The following is a 26,019-nucleotide window of genomic DNA, read 5'->3' as shown; positions in this document are numbered from 1 at the left end:
GTTAAGAAGGAATTCCCCATGTGGACTATTAAGTATGGGTGACAGTATGCTATAGACCTCTTCTTTGATGTAAGCCGCTTTCCTTAAGTATATTTGTATTTACATTTGATAAAGAATAGTTTAGATATTTGAGTTTTATGACATCTGATGTCTTACCTGCAAATAACAAGAGTGATTTAAATGGAAAAGAGTTCCTTTTTTCCCTGCAAATTGTTTTGCTTCAAGTTGTGATAACAATTTAAGGTTTTCAAAGTGTGCGCTTTTTTATGTGAAAGATAAATGAATGATAAAGCTGATTTTGGAATTGTTTTCAAAACTTCAAATTAGTGACATATGACTACACTACTTCCCTAGAGTCTTGAAACTTTTACAAACACCCCTTCCCAAACACGCCTGAATGTGCACATATTCACACATAAACACTCACAGAATTTTTATCACTCTCAGTAAACACCTTCAATTTCTATTTGGGTAAATCGGAAAGAATTAAATTAAAATATTGATTACAACTCTATTCACACTTGTACTGGAATAGAAATCTCCATTTGGGGTAATCTAAGAGGACTATGGAAAAGTAGAGAGTTAGGAATTTGAAGCAAAATCATCTCAGAAAACTTATGAATCTCCATTTTTCTCCTAACTGGACCTTTCCCATGCACATTTAAATGTGTCCCAGAAGCTCCCATTAAGACACATCACCATGGATCCCATGTCTCCTCCTCGAATCTTTCCTATCTCATCTTCCTTCCAGAGCTACATATGCTGGCCCTCTCCTTTTATTATCTCTCCCTCCCTTTCAGGTATCTCTGAACTGGCTTCCACCCATCATTCCATCTGTAGTATTAATGTCTCAAGGCCTCTACTCCACTAGGTCCTTTGACTATTTTGGAATTCTTCCTTAATTCATTGAGCTTCATGTACAATGTTGAGTATTTCCTCCTTCTGAAAACATTGTCTTCCACCACTGGTTTTTCTCCTGCTACTCTGGCCCCTCCTTCTCAGCCATATCTTCTGGCACAATCTCTAACACTTAGGGCTTTGTTTCTGGAGTTTGTGTCTTGACTTTGCTCCTTTTCACTATATATTCTTTTCCTAGGAAATCACACCCAAGCCTTGTTATCATCATCATATAAAACTTAAAAATCATATCTCCACACCAGATACTATAAAGTATCAGTCAAGATATCCAGCTGCCTATTTAGCACCTATCTTAGCTTTTACCCCTTGTCCTTGTCCAACAGTCCCCACCTCAGTGAATGGTACCACAATCCTTCCAGTGGTCCATGCCAAGAAGCTTTGAAATGATTCATGTCATCTCTTACCTGCCACTCTATATTCACTTATAAACCAATCCTGTCCATTTTGCCTACAAAAATTCCAAATAACCTTTATCTTTAACTCACCTTTGCTCTCCAAACATGTGATACATTCCCAGATCCACAGTAATCTTTTCAAGGCAAAGATGACCAAGCTTGCTTAAACATTTCTGGCTTACAAGACATGCAAATCTATCCTGTGCCTGCTTCTTCTGTGTTTCATTACTTCCCCCTTCAGCTAGAAAGATCCTGATCTTTACTGCCTTGGACTTTCTGTTCCCCTTCCCATAGGGCCTTTAGGTAATTCCTGACCCATAGCATATAAGCTTCATGGGGCAGAGGCTTTATGCTTTTTACTGGTCATTATAATAACTAGCACAGTGTCTGCTACTAAGTGACTTAAAAATCTTTCCAATATATGAATATCTATGTTTGCTTTTCTGGCTGAACACTTATTGAAAATATATGTTACGCAGTTGGAAATGCAAGTCATAAAAGTTAGACATAGAAATGAGAACCATCCTCATATAACTCATAATCTGAGGAATGGGAAAATGAACATGAACCACCAGGGAAATTATGTAACACAAAAAGGATAAATTAAAAAATTGACTCTAAGAAAGATTCTCTTTGAAAAGGTAGCTAGCTAGAAAGGCAAGAAAAGTAACTGTTATGTACTTAAAAGGCAAACTGATAGTTGAGAATGAAATTTCTCATAAAGAAAAGTTTGACACTGGGTCACACACTATAATGAGACACAGAATATTAGCAATACAGTATTGAACTTGGGAAGGAGGTTATCATTTATTAAGGGGACTGTGGGCTAAGTAAAGAATATCAATGAAAAGTACCCCATGGAAGTTCTGGTTAAAGGATATTATTAGAAGAATAATTAACTGATGTGTATGTCACACAAATATGCACATATTCTATTTCAAGTTATATGCCATCTAGTTCTTTATTATACAGTTAAACTCCATTATTGCTCTCATTTTTTTTCAGCAGAATGCTAATAAATACAACTTCCTTTTATGAATAGCATATGGAGTGCATGTTTTAGGGTAAGAACCAAGCTCTTATAGCAAGGAATCCAATAGAACAATGACTTAAAGAACAAATACATTCTTTGTATTATTAAATAATGGCCCAGTGTGATCAGGTCAGTTTGGGGTGATTCGTGGACATTCTTGTTTTTTTTTTTTTTTTGTATTTTTTTGTTCCCTAATCCCTTTGACCACTGTTAATATCTGCTCAGACAAAGCTGCATTAAGCTTCAGACTAGGTTCCAGAAAACATGAAAGGAACCAGAAGATAGATGAGGTGCTGACCCAAAATGGTCCATGTTTCCTTCCAAGAATATTTACATGGTAAGGAAGGCTGGGGACGTGGTTCAACAGGCCAGCCATGAGCAACATCATACCTGTATTACCATCAGACAAATATATAGAGTTAATCCTTGTCTCTGTGTTATGATTGAGCCTTTTGCACTTTCAACATTCCCTGCCTCTGGCTGATCCCATCACTCATCAAGTCTCTGTACATCCCTGTCTAGAACTGTCACCCTCCATGGCACCTGATACTGGATCAGACTCTTACCTCACACCCAATTTTGAGTGGAAATATATAAACTGTTGACAGCATTGTGATGGAAAAGCAGCCCTCTGAAGTCTATACCCTAGGGGACTAGAGAGGGAAAGGCATAAGTTACAGGGAAAGAAGTTACTGCCCAGTACAAAAGCAGATCAATATCTGAGGTAGCACCAGGGAAGCAAAGACAATATATGTCAGGTATAATAGGCACAAGGAGGGAGGCTTCAAAAAACAGTGTGCATCCCAATACAAAAACTGAAGAGGAAGGAAATTAAAGGAGAATGGAGCTCACTGGTAAAAGTATATGTGTGATTTCTTTGTGTGTGTGTGTGTGTGTGTGGGAGTGTGTGTGTGAACACAAAAAATGATGTGCAGTGTTCCTTGGAAAATTACTATTACAACATGACATAGTACACTGTGTGAAGTTCCTTGTTTCCATTGTAATTTTAATATTTCCTTCAGCAGAAAAATTTCCATATGCATTGTCCATGATAACTTCTAGTGTCTCTGAAGTATTGGTTCCATCCAATTACTCCCCAAATGACTCAATATGCCCTGGTTGAAGAGGGCCACATCTGTATTTGCAGATCTTTGGGATGCTGAGGCAGGCTGATGTTATCCATGTAGCCAGGGAATATATACACATCCTGTCTCAAACATGAAAAGGCTTGGGATGTGATGTAAGTGCTGTTGTTCTTGCCAAGAACACACATGTCCCTGTGTACAACTACCAGGACAACAAAACAATCAAAAAGTTTCAAACAATATAAATATTCACCTGCAATTAAACATAATTTAAAGGTTAATTTTGAAAATAAAATTTTATCCACAAACTCACACACACACACACACACACACACACACACACGTACACCTCAATAATTTTAATTGTGTATACATGTCTATATGCATTTATACATTCCAGATACAAATAATATGTCAGGTATGACCTTTCTAAATATTTTTCCCATTCAGTTGCTCATCTTTTTTCCACTTAGTAGAGTCTTTTTCCCAAAAAATCTAATTAAATATACCATAGAACAAAAAAATATAATCAGTAATTTATAATTGAAAGATATTTATATATATATATATATATATATATATATATATATATATGATAGATAGATATAGATATAGATATAGATAATATTTCATCAATCAATGAACAAATATACTTTTTTTCTCCACAGCAAGGCTGATTGTCTAAAATAGACTATAACTTACACAACAAAGGAAGTCCTAATAAATACAAAATAACAGATAATACTCTGCATTCTCTCAGATCACAATGGAATGAAATTAGATATCAATGATAAAGTAAAATATCTAACAAATTGAGACTAAATAATACACTATTGATTGGTGAATGGACAGTTGAAGAAATCAAGGGTGAAATACAAAAAAATTCTTAGAGGTAAATGGGAACACTTATACAACATGTAAAAATCTCTAACACTACATCTCAAAGCCCCAGAAAAAGAACAAATCAACACCCAAAGCAGTAAAGACAGGAAATAAATAAAAAATCAGAGCTGAAACCAATGAAATTCAAACAAAAGAAACAAGTGAAATAAATGACAAGACAAAAAGATGTTCTTTGAAAAATAAAATAGATAAACCTCTGTCCATGCTAATGAAGGAAGAACGAGAAAAAAGTCAGATTACTAAAACACAAGATGAAGAAGGAAATGCCACTGCCACAGTCCCACGTGCCTCTCCTGGTGTTCCAGTGATGAGTCTGCAGTGTCTGGTAAGCTCATGGTCCTGGTTTTCTGGATGAGGTTCTGATGTGCCCAGGAGTCCATGTGTCTCTGATTTAATTTAGTGAATGCACAGGGAGTAATTTTTTTACTAACCTGATTCACTTATGTATCTATTTGTGCCTTATGCTGCTGCTGCACAGCTGGGTCATTGCCTTCTTTCTTATTTCTTTGTGTGTTGTTCTGGGGATTGAACCTCATAGCATGGCATGTTTCCACTGAGCTACCTGTCAGAGTTTTATTTTTTATTTTGAGATGGGAACTCACTAAGTTGCCTAGGCTAGCCTGACACCAGTGATCCTCCTGCCTCAGCTTTCTGTGAGTCTAGGATTACAGACATGCACCATTGTGCCCAGTTGGGTTAATTCTTTCCAGTAAATTTTGTATACCCAGCATCTGGTGGTTATCCACTTGGTCTGACAAGGCATGAGTCATTCTGCCTCATCACTTGGACTCAGAAGTGTGTAGCCCAGGAAAATCTGCTGCTTTATAAAACAGGGTAGCTCAGGTATGGGCAGTGTTCTTCTGCATAGTGTGGAATGGCTTGGAGCCAGCACAGCCTGCTCTCCACAAACCTCCTAACTGCTCTGCACCTCAGAGTGGGTGAAAGCTACCGAGTGGTCACCCGGCTCTACAGAGTGGTAAGAAAGTAGTCCATGGTCCCACTAAGCAAGGGCAATAGGAGTCACTAAAGTTGGGTGGCACAGGAGACTTCTGTGAATGGATAAGGAAACCCACCTAAACCCAGCACTATGCATCTATATGCCTGAACTCCTGGGCTAGGAGGGGTCCACACTGAGTGGGAGGGGCCTGAACACTCAACGTAAGTTCAGCTTTTCTGTTCTCCATTCTCCTCCTCAATTCACTGGTTGGGAGTTTCCTGTTTGAACTTGACCTCTAGAAGCCTCAGGGTAAACATGACCCCATTTTAATGGTAATAAGTGTTTATCATGTTATGATTTCCCCCAACTTTGTGTGTTCCTTGTGTTATTTTTCCTTTCTCTTGCATTTTCACTTATTGATCTGCTGTTATTATAGCATTCATGACAGTATGCATGAACCTGTGAACATGTGTCAAGCATATTGGAGTCAGCATGCCACAATGCCTGGCCTCAGAACTCAGATTGGGCAGCCTTTGCAAATGGTGCTATCTGTAACCCCAAGGGACCCCTGGGCTGTGAGTCTTGGTGAGCCCATATGTTCAGGGACATTCCAAAAGGGCAGTAGCCCCTGGATCTCAAAAAGACCCACCTGTGTATGGCCTCACCTGTGCTAAGATGGGAAGGACACTTCCCTGAGCTCCTACCCAAAAGCCAGGTCTGTAGAAGGCTGTGGCTCCTGTGGCTCTGATAGTGCTCCTCCAAGGAGTCCTCCCAGTGAAGGTTCATGTGGAAATGCAGAAGCCAGAGTTTGGTTACTGCCTCAAGCACAGTCAATAGCCTTCTATTTGTTACAGGCTCACTTTCTGCAGTTCAGTTACTTGCAGCCCCCCAAAAGGCTAAATGGGATACTCTAGAAATACATAATTCCTAAGTTTTAAATAACTTTTATTACAGAAAATTATATAGTCATTCTAATTTTCAAAATTGTTGATCTCTATGTCTACTTTATAAATTAAACTGTACGGTAAATGTGTATGTCTAGGAGAATGTGTAGTAAATACATAAAATATACATAATGAGTCAGGTACTTTCCAGGTTTCAGGAGATCTTGGGTTATATCTGGTGCAGATGACAGGGGAGAAATGTAATTAGTTGGTCTATGGTAAGTAGAAAGTATGCATTTCCTGTGCAGCTTTTTCTTAGGTCTGCTAAGAATGTAAAAGCAGCGCTGCCTTCAACCTTCAACAGGGATTGTGGGAGGGGATGTCACACTGGTGCTGGGAGCAGAGGAGCCCTGGCTGATCCAGGCTCACATTTCCTGCATTTCCATCTCCAGACATCTGCCCACCACCTCCCTCCCCAACACCACCTGAAGAGCTTCTAAAACACACTCAGCACTTTGAATGATGTGCCTTTCATGCCACTCACCCACACTAACCCTCCAGTTTGCTCTGTGGCAGTTCTCTCTTTATTCTTGCTCAGCTTGAATGTGTGTGCCAGATGTGTCCACATAGCAACATCATGAATGCTACCTCAATGCTGGCACACTTTCACACTTTCAGGAATGCACTTTTAGGAAACAAAGTTCTTTATTAAAGAAATAACTTACAGACTAAGAGAACTCTGTTCATTCTATGCATAGGTTTGTAGCCTGTAATAGTCTTCTTTTGTTTTAAATGTAACTCTGCAAAACTATTAACATCCCAAACAGCATTATGAAGCCATTTTTGTTCCATATCCTGTGCAAATACAACCTACCACAGAGATATAAAACTTTTATAAAGAACACATTTCAGTGAAGAATGGTGTACATTTATATATATGCATATACATGTATATAAATACATAACTTTAAATTAGTTAAAAATGACACCCTTAGTAAAACTAAAGTCAAACTAATCTTAAAACTACAGCAATCTGAGTAGGATTATACCTCCCATGCAATATTTAAAATACATTTAACTTTCCAATACTTTTTATGCAGTATGCCAATAGTGAGAAAATGAAGACTTAAATACAATTCAACATATAAAAATTTCAGGAAGAGCAGAAGGTTCTGTTGTATAGATGTCCAGTCAAGTGTTTCCTGAAGCTGACTTTGACAGACAGCACTGGATAGAGAGTAAGATGCACAATGTCACGCCTTCTCCTCTTCATGTCACTTGGGCATCAAGGCCCAAAGCTCCCTTGCTCTCTTATGAAGACCATAAGCCATGTTCACAAGCTCCATGACGTGGCCTCTGCACAGCAGGTCATTTGGAGTTTTGCTCCAGCACTAAGTACTCTGTCTCTGACACTCTGGTGATGTTGGTGAGCTGGGTGAGGCCTATTTGGGCAGAATACTGGAAGGTGAAGGCCTTCATCAGCTTGTACCTGTACTTGTGGTTGATGAAGCTGTAGAGCACAGGATTGATGCAGCAGTGCACCAGGGACAGGCTCTGTGTGACATATAGTGCTGTGAGGAGCGTGTTCTCCAGCTGGCAGGTGAAGGGGAGGTTGTGCAGGATGGAGAAGATGTCCAGCAGCACTGCCACGTGATAGGGGAGCCAGCACACAAGGAAGACCTCCACATAGGAAAAGATGACCTTCCGGATACTCTGATTCTCCTGATCACCAGAGGCTGAGATGGCCCTGGAGAGTAGGCAGTAGAAGACAGTGATGATGGAGAAGGGGACAATGAAGCCCAAGACAAAAGAGACAAGCTCCATGCCGATCAGCCACTCCTTGATGCGGTGCTCAGGGTAGAACGACCAGCAGTAGGTCTCATTGTTGGAAGCAGACACCACAGTCTTCAGGTAGTTGGTGTTGGGCAGAGACAAGCACAAGGCCAGCAGCCACACCAGAACGCACACGATGTGGCACACCATCTTCTTCCTGCGGCTGGAGGTGCTGGTGAAGTAGGTGATGAAGAGGTAGCAGTCGATGCTCATGCATGTGAGGAAGAAGATGCTGCCAACGAGGTTGACAGAGAAGGTGAGGTGCGTGACCTTGCAGGTTAGCTCACCCATTTGCCACTGGTTGTCCTGCACCAGGCTGACCACCCAGATGGGGATGGTGATGACCACCCACAAGTCCGTGATGGCAAGGTTCAAGATGTAGCAGTGGGTGTCATAGCCTGTGTTCTTGGCCTGGATGTTCACCCAGACCACCACAGAGTTGGCAATCATGCCGATCACGAAGATGAAAATGTAAATGAAGGAAAGTGTGTAGAGTAGGATGCTTTTGTGGGGCATGGTTGGGCAGTGCACTGTATCAATCAGGATGCAGTTGCTGCTGTTTCATGGCCAGTTAATGTCAGAGAAGTTTCCTGGCTCTGTGTAGTCAAAGAGATGCATATCCATGGTAGGGGGAGTGAGAAGGACCTACAGCAACCCAGAGAGATGGGAGAGAGAAATCACTCATCAGGGAACCTCGACTTCCAGTCAAAACATTTTTCTGGGGTCCTAATAAGGCCCAGCAGTTTTGCCCAAGTTCTGAGGTGTCTCACATAGAAAGGAGAAAAGAAATCAATCAATCAATCATAAACAAACAGCCAGAGTCTCATTGATACAGTGTCCAAAGACAGACACAATGTTGGTTTTCTATCTTTCATTGGCTGTCTTCTTCAGACACCATCAGCCTGGCTGTGCTCAGAGTGTGAAATCAACATGGTACAGGGCCAAAGAAACACCAGACTTGACTTGTCTCCTCTATGTAGGTGGCAGTTCTGTCACTTGCCACAGGTGGTGACTAGCCAAGATTCAGGCTACCATGAGTTACTCAAAGTGACTCCATGTTACACATAGCAACTTCTGCAGGATCCAGGATAAGAGTCAATGTGTGCCAAGTGGCCTTGACAACTGTTTCAGAAACCAAAGCAGGAACATTCCAAGGTTGGAATTATGGCTCCTCCAACCAATAGTGTCCAACATAAGATATACTGGTTATCCTGACCATGTCTGCTGCACTAGAACACCTTCACTCACCTCAGCATTACCTTAGGGACAAAGGGCCTATCCCCAAATATGAAGGGGGATACATATTACTCAATGACCTGTCACCTGCAACTGTCCAGGAGAAGCAATCAGCTTCTCCTCTTTAGCAGAAATGCAAAACCTCATCTTGGCTCTTCTCCACTTGGGAAACTGTTGCATAACATCCACCCACAAAGAGGGCCCAGGAACCCACAGAGGACATGCAGCTGAATCAGGCCCTCCTTAGGAAAGCATGGAACAGAGTCCCTAACTATGGAAGACACCTGCTGCCTACCTCCACAGCCTCAAAACCTTAACAGGTGGCCCACTCCTGAATCCCAACAAGGAAGACTGTGGGAGGCCTGGCAGCTCCCTCTGTGGGAGGTAGGGGATAGAGGTGGTTGTAGGATCCCCTCCTGGTTGTCCAACCCAGGCTTCATGTGCAGAAAGAAGGCCTGATAATCCCAGGGTAGTGATATACCCTCTGCTCTACAACCAGGTCACTGGCCCAGCAGCCAGGAAATCCCCACAGCCCAGTGACCCCAAGTGTTTGGAAGCTGACATTCAGACACAGGAGGCCACTCACAGGGGGCAACACAGAATCAGGACAAACAAACCCTCATCAGCAGATGTCCTGTCCTAAGACAGCTTCAAGGATTCCAAAAGGATATCTGCCTAACAAGGCTGTGGAGGGTGATGCCAGAAGATGGGCTCCTGGCCTCCCAGACTGATCTTGGTTTATCCAGCCACCCCAAGCTGCCCTGAAGATACTCCTGCCACCTCCCCAAAGTGTCTGCGCAGACTCTCACCCTGCACCTGTGAACCCAGATGGATGCTGCCCCTGCTCTTTCACATGGCTCCAGTGCAGAGGCCTCTGGCAGCAGCCCTGCTTCTTCCTTCCCATTTCCTTAAAATGGAACACATTTGCAGTTTGACTTAGTTTAAGGCACTATTTCTTCCCCAAATCTCATCTGCTCTCATAGTCACTGGAAGTAGAGGAGCCCCACAGGCATGGAAACCCAAAAATGCTTTGTTGGAGGTGGCTGTGGCAATTCTCTGCCCTACTGGCATAGCCTGGGTACTTGGCAGGGACAGCATTAAATCCTAGAGCCCAAAGAAATGAAGGACCCTGAGCCTTTGAGAGCCTGCACTAGTATTTTAACCCATTTGCCACTCTCTCACACCTGGGCTGCTTTTCTGGCCTGCCCTCCCTTTCCCTCCAGGGCATGCACACTGTGGCCCTGATGCAGTCCAAAGAGAATGGTCCCAGACAAGGGCAAGGGCACAGAATAAGAGAAACCTCCTCCTGTGGCTGAGCAGTGTTCTTCTAGGCCCCTCCTCAAATCAATTCTGACACATCCCTTGCACCTGGCAGCTGCCAATCTTCAGTATCCTCCAGGCCAGAGTGGACTTGGACAATGGGAAGGCTCAGGGACTCTGATCTAGCCCTGTTGCTTCTGCCTCTGCCCTCTGGGCCTGGAGTCTCACAGGATTTTTGGGACAGGGGGTCCATCCTGCAGTCACACCCTTCTCTCCCCTCAGGGGTTGGGAGTGGCACCACCATGGAAGGTGTGGTGCAGAGACACAGCTGTTACTGTCCAAGGTTGAAGCAAGCAATGTGTGAGTGTGTGTGTGCACAGGGAGAGAGACAGAGAGTGAAGGAAAGAGCATGAGAGAGAGCAAGCACACATGCTATGTATGTCCTCATCAAATCTAAATGTAAAAGACTCTTTTTGAAATTTTTTTAAGAGAGAGAGAGAGAGAGAGAGAGAGAGAGAGAGAGAGAGAGAGAGATTTAATATTTATTTTTTAGTTTACGGTGGACACAATATTTTTATTTTATTTTTATGTGGTGCTGAGGATTGAACCAAGCACACTGTGCATGCCAGACCAGCATGCTACTGCTTGAGCCACATCCCCAGCCCTGAAAGAATCTTTATTGATTCTATACTGTAGCAGAAATACCAGAATGTTAAAACTATTATTACAGACGAAAAAATGGGGATTAAAAATTTATTTGATTAGCTTTTCTATTCCTTTACTTTCACCCCTCTCCTAATTCTGAAGTGATTCTTTAGAATCTATATTAATCAGACTTTCCGAGAAAAATCACCTTAAAGGAGAAAAGATTTGTTTCTGCCTGGTTTCAGCCCATGGTGGCTTGGATCTGTTGTTTGGGGCTTGTGGCAAGACAGAATATCATGGCAAAGAGAATGTAGTAGAACCAACTGCTCACTTCATGGCTGCCAGGAAAGAGACAGAAAGGGATGGTTTGGAGTTGAGTCCAAGTATAATCTTCAAGGGCACAAACCCAATGACTTCACTTCCTTCAACTAGGCCCTACATCCTACATTGTCCACCTCCTAGAAGTAGTGCCATCAGCTGGGACCAAGCCTTTAGTATATGACACTTGTGAAGGACAATGGAGATCAAACCATAATAAAATCCTGTAAGGATTACAGCCTAAAAGTCATTTGAAAACTCAATTCCACAATATTTTTATAGCATCCTACAATATGTTCATATTCTGCTTTAAATTATTATAGAGCAAGAAGGGGCTGGGCATATAGCTCTGTAATCGATTACGTGCCTAGCATGCTCAAGGTCCTGGGTTCCATCCCTAGTGCTACAAAAAGAAACAAGAAAGGGTCAGTGCTTCATGAGGTAGTTGTCTAAATCTGAACAACTCCAGACATTAAAGATCCTAATACTACCTAATGAAGTAAAGAGAACAAGTGTCTTCCATGTGGAAACCCTTCAAATGCTTGAAGTCAACTATGTTATCTCATTTCAGCCTTCTTGAAGTTAATATTTTAACTCACTCAAAAATCATTTTGGGACACCTACCATACACACTATGTAATATATTTGTCTGATCTGATTTTTATAATCCAATCCTGGCAGGATTTATAATCATTGTAATATCTGTTTTGAAAAAATGGATGTTTTACTTCTTTTTAAATACTCTTTAAAAACTTAAAAATTACTGGAATTATCTGTTTCTTAAATACTTGGTAGGTTTCTCCATAAAGTTGTCTTTTTTTTTAAATGCTAATAAACATTTTTCTACTCTTATCTTATGGAAAGTTGTACATTTAGATTATACACACATACACACACATAATATAAGTCATAGAACCACCTGTATTCATGAAGAAGGTTCATTCATAATCCTGCCAGTTTGTCTTTCATTTTCCTCTTCTGGCAATACCAGGAATCTCCTAATGGCCAAAAGTTATGTTAATTCTTTGTGCATAATTCTCAGTACCTTTCAGTTTCATCTTTTAACACTGCCTATCTTAATCTCTGTACTGCACTGGTAGCTGCTCTCACCTTAGGCTGAAAAGAAAGATCGCCTGCCCACACACCTGCCATCTGGTGAAGCCTCCTCGCCTGCCTGAGGAGGATTAGCAGAGAGAAGTGGCTTAGCGCTGGACCCGCCCCCTGGTGCAAGGCTATTTTCAAACTCACCAGGCCCGCCTGCCTGCAATTTTGCGGTCTCCCGCGCTGGCTGCGACCCCTGTGGACCTGCGACGGATACTGCAGCCTGCTTGGTCTGGGTACTCGCTCTGTGGATAGGTTCCAGCGTGTTGAATCCCTGGTACAAAAACAAAACAAAAGTCTATCATGTGAAGGAGATAACAGATGAATCCCCCTTGTGCCTTATTGTTACATTATAATTTTTATTTTGTGATATGGCCTCACTATGCTGTTCATGTTGGCTCTGAACCTAGCTCAGCCTTCTCAGTCACTGGGATTACAGATGTACTGCACCACAAAAAGGATGTAGGTTCAGTTCAGTATACGTTGGTTAATGTTAGACTCTGTAAAGTCAATTATGTGTGCTAAATATTTGAGAGTGACCACTCCAAGAACAGAAATATTTGCATATATTTAAACATAGCCAAATGACATTCCATTGTGTAGAATCTCAGGAATGAGAATATGTGCTAGAATATACAAAACATGGATGAGAAGGAGCAGCTGCAATGTCAGCATATAAAGATATAAAGTATGCAATAAAAATGAGAAGAATCAGTGTGAACAAGAGAATGTACTGCATTAAAACACAGTTTTTCCAGGTGAACATTAGCACATTTTTCACTTCATGGCAACATGTCTATTGCATTTAAGTTCCACTGAGAAGAATCACAGATACATAACTCATCCGAGGTTTGCAACAGGATCTCTGAGCTAACAAATGTCACATATTACTCAATATTAGAATTTTCAATTAGCAAAACATATGAATTGTAAATGGGAAGAAAAGTCAAAGGATAAGTCCAGGCTCCAAATTTTACAACTAATTCAATTAAAAATATTATAAGAAGTAAAGCATTTTAAGAAAGTTTCCAATTTCTTATAATTAAACTTAAACTGATTGCTTTTCACTCCAAAGGTAAATAAATTTCAACTTCTAAGACTAAAAAGTGATTTTGACTGCCTTCTGGGCCTTACACTCCTTGACCTCTATGCAGTACTTAATAGTGTGAACCAACATTTTGTTTTTGCAGTACTGGGGATTTAATACAGGATTTTGCACATACTAGGTAGGCACTCTATTACTCACACACATAACTAGTTACAACAGGTGCTTTTGAAATCTCCTTTTCCCCTAAATGCAGAAATGACATAATTATTTATCTTGCCTTCTAGTTCAGACTTTATTTTTCCCTGTACTGATGTTATACCTCTTCCTCTGTATCTTAAACGTTAAACCTCATTCTTATCTTCCATAAAGATTCACTCTTATACTGATTGTCATTTGAAAGTCCTCCTTACATGTTTGGAAAGGGCATTGTCAATTTAATACTCAAAACACCCCTCTGCATGTCAGGTGTTTTGCCCTGTGTCTCCCCTCTCTAGTAGACAGCCTTCCCTCTATAGGACACAGCCTCTGCTGAAGAGATTATTTTCACAAAGGAAGATTTTTTCCCATGTAAAAACAATGGATCAGACAAGTGCTTTCAAAAGGGTCTGAGTAACATCACCTTAAAAGTAAGATAAAAATATAGATAAAAAACTCTTCAAACATTTATGTACTTACTCCAAAACCAAAAACTACTAGCCCCAGGCTAGGCACAATGGCACACACCTGTAATTCCAGTAGCCTAGGAAGCTGAGTCAGGCAGATTACAAGCTCAAAATGAGCCTCAGCAACTTAGTGAGACCCTGTCTCTAAAGAAAAAACTGTAAAAAGGGCTGGTGAGGTGGCTCAGTGTATAATCAACTCTGGGTTCAATCCCTAGCACGAAAAAGCAAAACAAAACAAAACAAAACAAAAAAACAGTCAAAAAAGCATTTCCCTAGGTCAGGTGCAGCTCTAGATAATGTAATGATGACTTTAGTTGTGGAATATTGCATTTGAGTTATGGTAGGTTGAATCAGACCCAAGGTTAAATATGGGAATACTGGTGAATCCATTTGTTTAGTAAAGATAGCGCCAAAGAACTGATGAAATTACAAGGTAGAAAAGGTCACAGGTGGAAACCTGGAGAACATCTACACATGTGTGGCAGAAAAGGAAAAATCAAACTTGGCTAGTTAATGTCATCTTACACATTAATTCACTCAAAAAGCTCAGCTCTAACTGGTTGAGCATGCAATGTCCTGAAGTCTCTAAGAAAGACAATCTGTGGTCTGAAGGAGTTTATTTATGTTTAACACTAGACAGAAGCTTCCAAGTACTACATCAAAGATTTAGAAAAAATGCTATAAGACATTAGAATTTATTCTAGCTGGGTGAAATAGTGAAAACCTGTGAAGGAGAAAGCATCTTCTTGATCCTTCAAAGGGAGAAAAGTTGTAAGCAAAGGAAAGATGATAACAGAATAAGAGTAAACAATAACCAGTAACAGTGTGGTTGGGTTTTTACATTATTTAAGCCAATCCTTGCAACTACTCTCATTAAAAAAAAGTAAGGAAAGGGATAATTTAGAAGGCCATGTGCAGGCGTGCAGACCAGCAAGTGGTTGTGGAAGGCAGGAAGGCACTCTTCCTTAAGTGGCTGAGGACCTGTTTTCCCTTTTGTGAAAATCTAAACACATTGAGTACTCACATCAATGTTAAGATTTTCAGTTGAAGATAAAAGATCATTTGGAATGGGCACATACCTCTTGTATTTAGAGTTTCCCATTATGGAATTTAATTGTTAACTACAGTGCTAAACACTGTAAAATATTCAAGTGTCAGTTATCAAGGTCAGTAAATGTTCTGGGTGAGAATTAAGTCTGCACTCTACAGCAATTCTTACAAGAAGAATAAAGGTAAATTGTATTGGTAAAATAAAAACCAAGGATAAATTATTTTGTCTCAGGGATTTCATATTGAAAAGACTGCAGGCCTTTGCTACAACAATCGTACTTCCAGAAAGGTGGACAAACACGAAACTATCCCTATGTACAACTGTTCAAAGAAAAGTGGAACAGCACAATACTGTGAACAACTTATCACCCACAGAATGAGGCACTGCAGAAAGGGCAAGAGAACTCTACCTGCTAATGCCTGGGGACCAGAATCTCACTCAATTAAAGCTCACCATGTGGCCCCTCCCTGCTCCACAGAGTATCCTAGCCTGCACCCACCCTAGGCCATCCTGGCAGCACCTGGACCTGCGATCACCCTAGGCCAGGCCAGCAGCACCCCAACCTGTGCCCAACCTAGGCCACCCTTGCAGCATCCCTTCTGTGCCCATCCAAGCCCAATAAGGAGGCACCCCATGCCTGTGCCCAGCTGAGACTGCCCTATCTGGGCCCAGAGCAGGCCCGCACCCCGCCAGGCGCCATCTCCATTGCCACCTACCTTGCCCTGGAATAGGTGGTGCTGGAGCACCAGCCTTGCCCAACATCTGCAGCCACCAACAAGGGTCTTGGCTGCAACACAGGGCCCCGTGAGTCAGCACCAGGGTCGCAGCCAGCCCAACAGCTCAGGGGTCGCCACTCTGCCAATGACCATGCAGAGAAGAGCTCATCCCTAGTAGTCCTTTCATCCTGTCCACTGCAGGTGAACAAGATCCTTGCCACCAATCTTCTGGAACATGCCAGCCACATGGCTGCCCAGCCACAGTTTGTTCACCCTAAGCACTGCTTTTTTGTTTACCTGTCAGGCCACAACCTGCTCAGTCCTCAACCATTTGCAGGAATGTCACGGGAGGCATCTAAGTGGAAACACTATAGGTCTTAGGCAGATGTCCCTGTCCCACCTGGCTAGGAACACTGCAGCACAGTTCCCACTCCCAATCACACACAAGGAAATGATTGCCTGCCCACAGCCACAGTGACCCAGCAAGTTTGAGACCATGCAAAGCTGTTCCTGGTGCTTTCTACTCTCGGTAGATCAGGTGGAGTATGCAAACCTAGGATAGCCAAGGACCAGTGGGAAGCGTCTATCTGGGTGACGTCTCTGCAGTCCTCTTTGTCCTTTTGCTCCCTTGACAGTCTTCCTGATTACTGCCACCATGGTGATTGTTGTTTGCATCTACTTCATGATGATTATGATCATCCTGGGGGTGTTTCAGATCTGGGCTGCACATCAGTGAATCATGTGGGACCAGGACACAGGGAAGGAGAATGATATGAATGGCAATGACTCTGCCTTGACCATATCCATGAGCTCCAGGGAGGTAGGAGCAGACATGGCCCCAGGCTGCAGAACACTTCAGGCCAGGCTCCTCCATGTTCATGTGCCTGTGCCTTATAAGCACAAAACTCAGAGAGCCAGGATCCTCAAATCCAGCGGGGGGTAAACTGAGGCTCAGTGAGGCCTTATTGAAGTTCATACAACCCAGTAAGTGTAAGTGCAGAGATGAGCTGGCTTCAGGATGGTGCTCCTCCCACTCTATGCAGAGACAGTGCTCCAAGGAGGGAACTGAGCATCCCTATCCAGGAGCTCTCTGCATGCCTGGACTCCATGGAGAGGCCACTTCCAGTGAGGCCTAGGCCCCTTTCCTTGGACAGTCTCCTTCACTGGGGGATATCGCCCTTCTGCTGATGCTCCAGGAAGGTGGACACTGGATGACTTGGCCATGAGCTGGACTCACACATCCTTCTCTTTGCAGACCTACCAGGACCAGCACAATGGTGAGGAGGAGGAAGAGGAAGAGCAGCATGAGTTTTGAGAGGAGGAGGAGGAAGACATCACTACTGACAAGTGGGAAAGCTTCAAGGAGAAAGAGGTTGGCCCTGGGGACAGTCAGAACTCCAACCAGCATGAGCAGCTGAAGTGGGAAAACTCCACACTCAGCTACTGAGTGCAATCTGGACTCCTGTATCCCCACCTCAGAATGTCTGCTACCCATCTCCCAGCCAGTAGGTTCTCCATGTAGAAAATATCTTCAGCCAGCAGGTCTGTGGACTCCCATTGCTAATTATCCTCCCATGCCCAATGTGTGGGACTGCAGGCTCTCACCATTTGCCCACACCTGCTGGATAACTTTTCCCCAAAGCCAGGAGCTGGCTCTTCCTACCTGCCACCTCCTGCCAGCACAGGGGCTGCAGCACCCCAGACTCCTGCCATCCAGTGAGTTGCCCACCTCTTGCACCTCCAGAAAAGTTGGAATGACTAGACTAGGTGACAAGGAGTAAAACTTGGTAATTAATTTTTCTTTCTAGAAAGTCTTCATTTATTTCCAAACTAGTGTTTTTACAAGTGGTAGATGGGGGTTAATATGTAGATATTCAACTGACTTTTTACTACTTGTTAAATACATTGGAATTTTTCGTGTCTTTTGTGCTAGTGTACTCAGGACTAGGATGTGAATTTAGGGACAATGCTCCTGTTACCTTCCCCTTGGGAAACCAGGAGGGGAGGCCTTCCCACTCTGGTCCAGGCATGAGGCCATGTAGCATTTGGTGTTCTTTTTGGGACCAGAACAGTGTATGTGTTTGAAGTCTGGAAATGGGTCTTGTCTTTGGGATTCTTCCCACTTCTAGTGTTGTGTTTGGGATGGGAGCCATGGGGTCCCTGGCCTCTCAGGACCAGCAGCTTCCTTTGATATCACCCAGGTCTTGTGTTCCTGTACTGAGGCTTCATAAATGTACATGATTTTGCTGGGGACATTCTCTGTGGATCATGGAAACTGACAGCTGTGGTGCAGATCACTTGACCACTTTGTTTTGGAGATAACAGTGGTTTCCTAAAGGATCTGCACTCATAATGGAGAAAGACAAAGTGCTAGAATATTCCAAAACAGTCTTCATCTACCCCACCCCAGCCCCTTTGGGTTGCTCCTGCATAATGCTCCAGCATTGAGGTCAGATCCTCACTCCAGTAGCCAGGAGTCCTGCTGCTCTGATCCATGGGAAGGTGAAAGAGAGAAAGAAGTTGGGGCTAAAGCCACACAGATCTTTGCTCTTAATGTACATGTCAGATGCTAGACTGTAAACCTGTGAGTCATCCTGCACACTGCCCCTGTGACCCCACTGCTAGTATTTAGGATGGCTGTATGTTGTGTGGCTGCCCATCCACATGCAGTCTGTGTAGATGCTGTCTAGACAGTGGGGAAGGTAATACAGAGAGGGTTACACTATTTACTAAACCCTTTATTATGTAAAATCCATTAAAATTAATAGAGCAGGCTTTCCCTTCAAGAAATTTGTAATCTAATAGAGGATTTGTAAATTAATATGCATATTAATTTTATATAAATATATATAAACAGTACTATGATACACACACACACACACACACACACACACACACACACACATATATATATATATATATATATATATATAACAGTACTATGACAATGAAGCACAGAAGTATTTTTAGATAACTAGTTTTTTTATCTTGTAAAAGAAAAATACATTTGAAAAATTTAAAATGAACAGCATATATCCACAGATGTCCTCATATGGTCTGTAGTGCCTTGGTGTTCCTTCCCAAACCTCATATGGTCTGTAGTCCCTTAGTGTTCCCCTTCATGGTGTACCACCTACCTCTCCTTGTTTGAACTCTACCCAGTTAATAAAGCACCAGTTCACCTAAGATCCTCTCAGCTGTTTTCACTGATAATGATTGTATTAAAAATTCTATAGCTTGTTTCACTCTAAGAGGAATTAATATACTATGTTACCTAGTTAGTTGTCATAATTCTTCTGACAGTCTAAACTGCAGTCTTGTGTGGGAGACAGGCCATAGCCTACAATAATTTTTCCCATTCCTGTGATCAAACAGGAATGATGCATGCCGACCAAGCGGTTTTATCAGTTAGAGTTAACAAGAGTTAAAAATAAGAATAATTTATTTTAAATTTAAAAATGCTTAGGGGGGACTGATGCCCTTCACAAAGGTTTTACTTAACTTTTCTTCACCAGTGAACTTTTTATAATTTTCCTGTTATTGATCTTTCTCCTGTTTCCTAGAATACAGACATCATTGGAGATTGCTCTGTCATGGTTGGTCAGGAGTGAGCCCTCCAATATACCTGTATGAGAATCAATTAGAGTGTTTATTAAATGGCATACTTTAATACTCTTTTACCTGAATTATTTACTTTTTTCCATTCATATCATTTTGTTCCATTTGTTCTTTTGTCACACTGCTGGTCCATTCTTTTATCAACTTTGAAACCTTTCCTATTTTCTCTTAATTTTTGCATACAATTCTTAATTCATCTTTATACCACCATTTATCATATCTCTGTTTGTATATAGAGTATGTTAACACCAAATTCACATCTTCATACAAGTATTTTGTATTATAATGACCCTCTCCTCCCTGTTTTCTAAAGCTATAGTTAGTTGAAGATAGAGCAATTTTTGGGTGCTGGTTAGGAATATAGGCTGTGGATATATGCTGTTCATTTTTAAAATTTTTAAAGTTTTTTTTCTTTTACAAGATAAAAAAACTAGCTATCTAAAAATACTTCTATGCTTCATTGTCATAGTAATGTTTTATATATATATATATATATATATATATATATATATATCATAGTGATGTTTTTATATATATTCATATAAATATGCATATTAATTTACAAATCCTCTATTAGATTACAAATTTCTTGAAGGGCGGGCCTGATCTATTAATTTTTAATGGATTTTACATAATAAAGTGTTCAGTAAATAGTGTATCAAGTAATAGGATGGTGGCAAAATTCCGTGACCATTGTGTTCAAAGTAGCAGGTTTCGGCAAGGGGAAAAGGAGGATAAGAAAAATAAAAACTCACACACAGACAAATGTTTTTGAAGATAAAGCTGGGGTCAGGTGGAATGCTCCTCTCTGATGGAGAAGCAGGTCTAAAGAAATCTTTCAGCAATCTTTTTTTATATATGCCTCATCAGCATCTTTCTTTGTACTCATATATTTATATGGCTAGCAACATCATGCAACTATTCCCAGTTGCATTCCACAATTGCAGTGTGCAATGTTAGGAGCTTTGTGTAGCTCTCAATAAAGCCCATTGGCTGAAGTTACTGTAAGGTGCACAGGTTCAGTTGCAGCAGACTAGTGAACAATTGTGGTTTTCTATCAAGAGAGTTTCTCTGTTTCCAGTAGCTGTGTGTCTGATATCAAGATTGAGGCTGGTAAGTCTCTAGGACAGTCTCCTCATGCAGTGTATAGCCACTGGGACTCTGGCACCTTTGCACAGAAACATTCCCAGGTAACAGGTATGCCACAGCCATGAGGTTATCAGAGACCTCAATCTCAAACACAGCTCTCCCATTCTCTGTCACTGCTCTCCACAGCAACCTTAACTTTAAGATTGTTTTCCTGAGGCTATTTACTTAATGTAAATTTTAACAGAAGGTAATTTAATATTCTCTATTATATTTCAGAAATTCTAATAAATCATTGATTGACCAGCACCATTTTACCAGTTGGAATGAGTTGTCAGAAATGGTAATAGTGCTTTTAGATCTAACATGTGACAGACAGGTGTTGTGTAAGGTGTCTGTTTATCTTTGAATTTGATTGCTAGCAAACAATGTAAAAGTTTGTGTTTTTTTTTCCAAGTTTAAGTCACCATGAGTTAGTAGTTTAGGAAAATAAAACACCCTAAAAAGAAAGAGCCCAAAGTACCATCAGTCAAGGAAAGAGAAAAGGTGTCAAAGGCCTTTGGAGATTTAGGGACAGAAAGCCATGAAAAAGTATCTAAAACCAAAGGGAAAGATGACAAAGATGGAAAAAAGTCTCCAATGTTGCCCAACTAGGGATGGCTTTTTAAGTTGACAATACAATCAAGTGGTCAAGTCCTGCATGTGGGACTAGGAAAAAAATCCAGTAATGCAGAAGTGACTAAAGAGCAATATATGCCTGGAAGAGAATTCAGTGTGTTTGGACTTATCCAAGAGGTCTATGCACATATGGCCAGCATCAATCAAACACTTGACTCAATTAACAGAACTTTACATATACAGTAACAAACTGCAGTCTCTCCCATCAGCGGTGGGCTGTCTAGTAAATCTCATGATACTGTCTCTAAGTAAAAATTAACTTACCAGTCTGCCTGACTCTCTTGATAACTTGAAGAAGCTGCAGTTGCTTGATTTACAGCATAATAAACTGAGAGAAATTCCTTCAGTGGTGTGTAGGTTAGATTCTCTCACCACTCTCTACCTTCGCTTTAATCATATAACTAATGTAGAAAAGGACATAAGAAACCTGTCAAGACTCAGAAAACGTGGCATTTGAGGGAACAAAATCAGACCTGCTGAAATTGGTAAGAGGATTTGAATTATTTCTTTTGATTTTAGTATGTGTTATAATTAATAATTTTTGAGTGCTTTTCCATATCAGAAAATTCCTAATATGGGTTGGGGTTATGGCTCAGTGATAGAATGCTTGCCTAGTATACATGAGGCCCTGGGTTCAATACTCAGTGCCATATATAAATAAATTAATTAATTAAAGTTATGGTGGAAAAAATCTTAAACAGAAATTCTTTATACTTTTTTATCAGTTCTATTTTCTCTGTAATTTACTTAATGCTACATTACTTGAGATTATTTTATACGCTTAAAAATTAGATAGAAAGTAGATGTAATTAGACATTTATCACAAACTGAATCTGCTCTTATTTTCATTGGAGAAAATAAATTTGAAAATGTTTGACTAATTTTAAGTTGTCATTTGTTTTTAAAGCATCTAACTATTTATACTAGATATATTATGACTCTACTTGCCCATTTTCTGACTTTCTTTTTTTTTTTATCTGAAGACCTTAAATTCATATCACTTTCTACTTAGTGTATCACTAAAGGTTGTCATATTAGAGCTTTGTGAAACAGTAATGCCATAGGAAAATATATATTTTTTATTTTGAAAGTTCTTACATTTTCATTCAAAAGTCTAATATTAATATAGTACAGTGTATATCCACAATAATACAGTGTATATCCATATGTGTATCCACAAGACAGTAATTAAGAAAAATAAATGTAAGTAACTAGCAGAAAAATCATTAAAGGAAAAGGAGCAGGAAGAGGAGAGGATGAGGGTAAAAATTTAGTACAGAACTGGAGCAAATTATACCCCATGCATTTGTAATCATTTCAAAAGGAATTCTAATGTATCACTAATATCTTTAATTTACTTTTCATTTTGAGTGAACTTTAGATTTACAGCAAAACTGTAAAACCAGTAGAAGGTTCTCATATATCCTGCACTGAGCTTGTCCTAATATTAACAAATAATGGTAAAAATCAAGAAATTAATATTGTTACAATTATTTTAACTTAATAATTTGTTTTATTGCTCTTGTTTTTTTATCTAATGTCCAATTTATGTTTCAAAATTCCACATTACATTTAATAGCCATGTGTCTGTAGCCTCCTCCAATCTGTGAAAATTTGAAACAATGAAAGTCTTTTAGTTGAAGGACTAAAAGTCTTTTCTTTTTTAAAGATTTTTTAGTTGTAGATGGACACAATATTCTTATTTTGTTTGTTTCTATTTTTTATGTGGTGCCAGTATGCCTCATGCATACTAGTCAAGCATTCTACAACTGAGCCACAACAATGGCTCCTTTCTTTTTCTCTTATGACTTGCTATGTTAAAAAGTCCTGCTCAGATATTTTTGACTGTGTCACTCATTTTTTATTTCTATGGTATTTTTGTGACTACTTTGAGTATATTTGTTTCTGCTGAAAATAACATAATAGTGATTATGGTGCCCTTCTCAATGAATTATATTAGAGGATATATAATGTTGATAAGTCATATACTGGTGATTTCTTTCTTTTGAGTACTGAGATTGAAATCAGGAGCACTTTACCACTAAGCTACATCCTTAGTCCTGTTTATTATTTGAGGCTGGGTCTTGCTTACTTGCTGAGATTCTCACTAATTTAATCAAACTGCTCTCATACTTGTGATTCTCCTGCTTCAAACTCTCAAGTTATAAGTATGCACCACCATGCCTGGTTTATTGGTTATCCCTCTGATTCTCCACTTTAAAGTTAATAATTTTCTTTTTTAATTAATAATTGTTGTGGTTGATGTTCATTTTAGTCCATGCAAATATATTGATTTTCCTTAATCTTTTGTCCACTATTTTTAGCACCCATTGTGGTCATTTCCTGCACCAATTATTATAGTATTGTAATGGTGATTTTTTAAAGAATTACCTTATTTCATTCATTAATGTGAATTCTGTAAGGAAGAACTCTCCTATAGCAGTTTACATATCAGTTTGTACTCATTTTTTCCATTCTGTGAATTATAATTCACTATTTATATACATTTTATCATTCAAGCTATTCTGTCTTTTGTTACTGTAAACTCTTATGAGTCCATTCCTGTGATTTTCGATGTATTATCATTTTTAGTTGAGTATTTTTACTATTTGACTTACATTTATCTATTTCAATTTTAATGAGTTTTTTTATTTATTTTAATTATATATGACATTAGAATGCAGTTATGTACTTTGCTATGTCATACAGAGATGTGATATAATTTCTCATTTTTCTGAGTGTACATGTTGCAGAGTTATATTGGTCATGTAATCACATATATACCTACAGTAATAATGTCTGTTTCATTCTACTCTCTTTCCTAGGCTCACATGCCCTCCCCTCCCCTCCCCTTCCATCACTTCCCTCTATCTAATCTAAGGTAATACAATTCTTCCCTAGTGTCACCATCTTATTTTGAAATAACATCCAATATTAGAGAAAACATTCAGCCTTTTGTTATGTAGGTTTGTCTTATTTCGCTTAGCATGATATTCTCCAACTCCAGTCATTACTACTAAATGCCACAATCTCACTCTTCTTTAAAGCTAAGTAATATTCCATTGAAACACACATACACACACACAAACACACACACACACACACATATATTACATTTTATTTATCCATTCATCTATTCAGGAACTATAGTATGCTGATTTTAAGTTCTTTTGATATAAACTAAGGAGTGGGATGGCTGGGTCAAACGCTGGTTCCATTCCCAGTTTTCCAAGGACTCCCCATACTGCTTTACATAGTGGTTTCACCAATTTTCAGTTTCACCAGCAATATATGAGTGTGGCTTTTTCACCACATCCTCACAAATATTAATTGTTGCCTGTATTCTTGATGATTCCAATTCTGACATGAGTGAGAGGAAATCTTAGAGTAGTTTTCATTTGTATTTCTCTAATTGCTAGAGGTGTTGGAACACTTTTTTCATGTATTTATTGATCAATTGTATTTCTTTTTCTATAAAGTATCTGTTCAGTTCCTTAGCCCATTTATTCGTTGGTTTATTTGCTTTTATAGTCCTAAGTCTATTTAGTTCTTAATATATCTTAGAGATGAGGACTTTATCAGAGGTGCATGTGGTAAAGATTTTCTCCCAGACTGCAGGTGCTCTCCTCACTTTACTGTTTCCTTTGCTGAGAAGAAGCTTTTTAATTGGAACCCATCTCATTTATTTATTCTTGATTTTACTTCTTGCACTTTATGAGTCTTGTTAAGGAAGTCAGATCCTAGGCCGAAGTGGTGAAGATTTGGGCTTATATTTTTTTTCTATTAGGTGCAGAGTCTCTGTTCTAGTGCCTAAAACTTTGATCCTCTTTGATTTGATTTTTGTGCAGGGTGAAAGATGGAGGTTTAATTTCATTTGGCTACATGTGGATTTCCAGTTTCGCCAGCACCATCCGTTGAAAGAATAGGCTATTTTTTTCCAGTGAATGTTTTGTCTAGTATGAGATAACCATATTTAAATTATGTGGGTTTGTCTCTGTGTCCTCTATTTTATACCATTGATCTACATGTCTATTTTGGTGCCAATACCATGCCATTTTTGTTACTATAGCTCTGTAGTATGGTTTAAGTTCTGGTATTATGATGCCTCCTGTTTCAGTTTTCTCACTAAAGATTGCTTTTACTATTCTGGGTCTCTTATTTTACCAAAAAAATATAATAATTGCCATTTGTATATCTATGAAGACTGTCATAAGGATTTTAATAGAAATTGCATTATTTCTGTATGATGTTTTTGGTAGTATGGCCATTTAAACAATATTAATTCTGCCTATTGAGGAGCATCTTTCCATCTTCAGAGGTTTTCTTCAATATCTTTATTTAGGTTCTGTACTTTTTATTGTAGAGCTTTTTTAGCTTTTTGATAGATTTTTTTCCAGATATTTAATTTTTGAGGCTATTGTGAATGGAATCCTTTACATAATTTCTTTTTCAGTGGATTCATTGCTGATATATAGGAATGCATTTGATTTATGGGTGTTGATTTTGTATCCTGATACTTTGCTGAATTCATTTATTAGTTATAAAAGTTTTCTGGAGGAATTTTTTTTTGGGTCTTATAAATGTCATCAGCAAATAGTGATAGTTTGAATTC

The 26,019-nt window shown here is 39.7% G+C and overlaps 1 pseudogene; it reads right to left on the bottom strand.

The window, feature by feature from the left end:
• Positions 1–7,087: 7,087 nt before the first annotated feature.
• On the bottom strand, positions 7,088–8,612 carry LOC144373215 (atypical chemokine receptor 3-like; annotated as a pseudogene).
• Positions 8,613–26,019: the final 17,407 nt, after the last annotated feature.

This window comes from Ictidomys tridecemlineatus, unplaced genomic scaffold (assembly GCF_052094955.1).
Source record: "Ictidomys tridecemlineatus isolate mIctTri1 unplaced genomic scaffold, mIctTri1.hap1 Scaffold_310, whole genome shotgun sequence".
NCBI classification, from domain to species: Eukaryota; Metazoa; Chordata; class Mammalia; order Rodentia; family Sciuridae; genus Ictidomys; species Ictidomys tridecemlineatus.
This window is presented reverse-complemented; position numbering and strand designations above follow the sequence as displayed.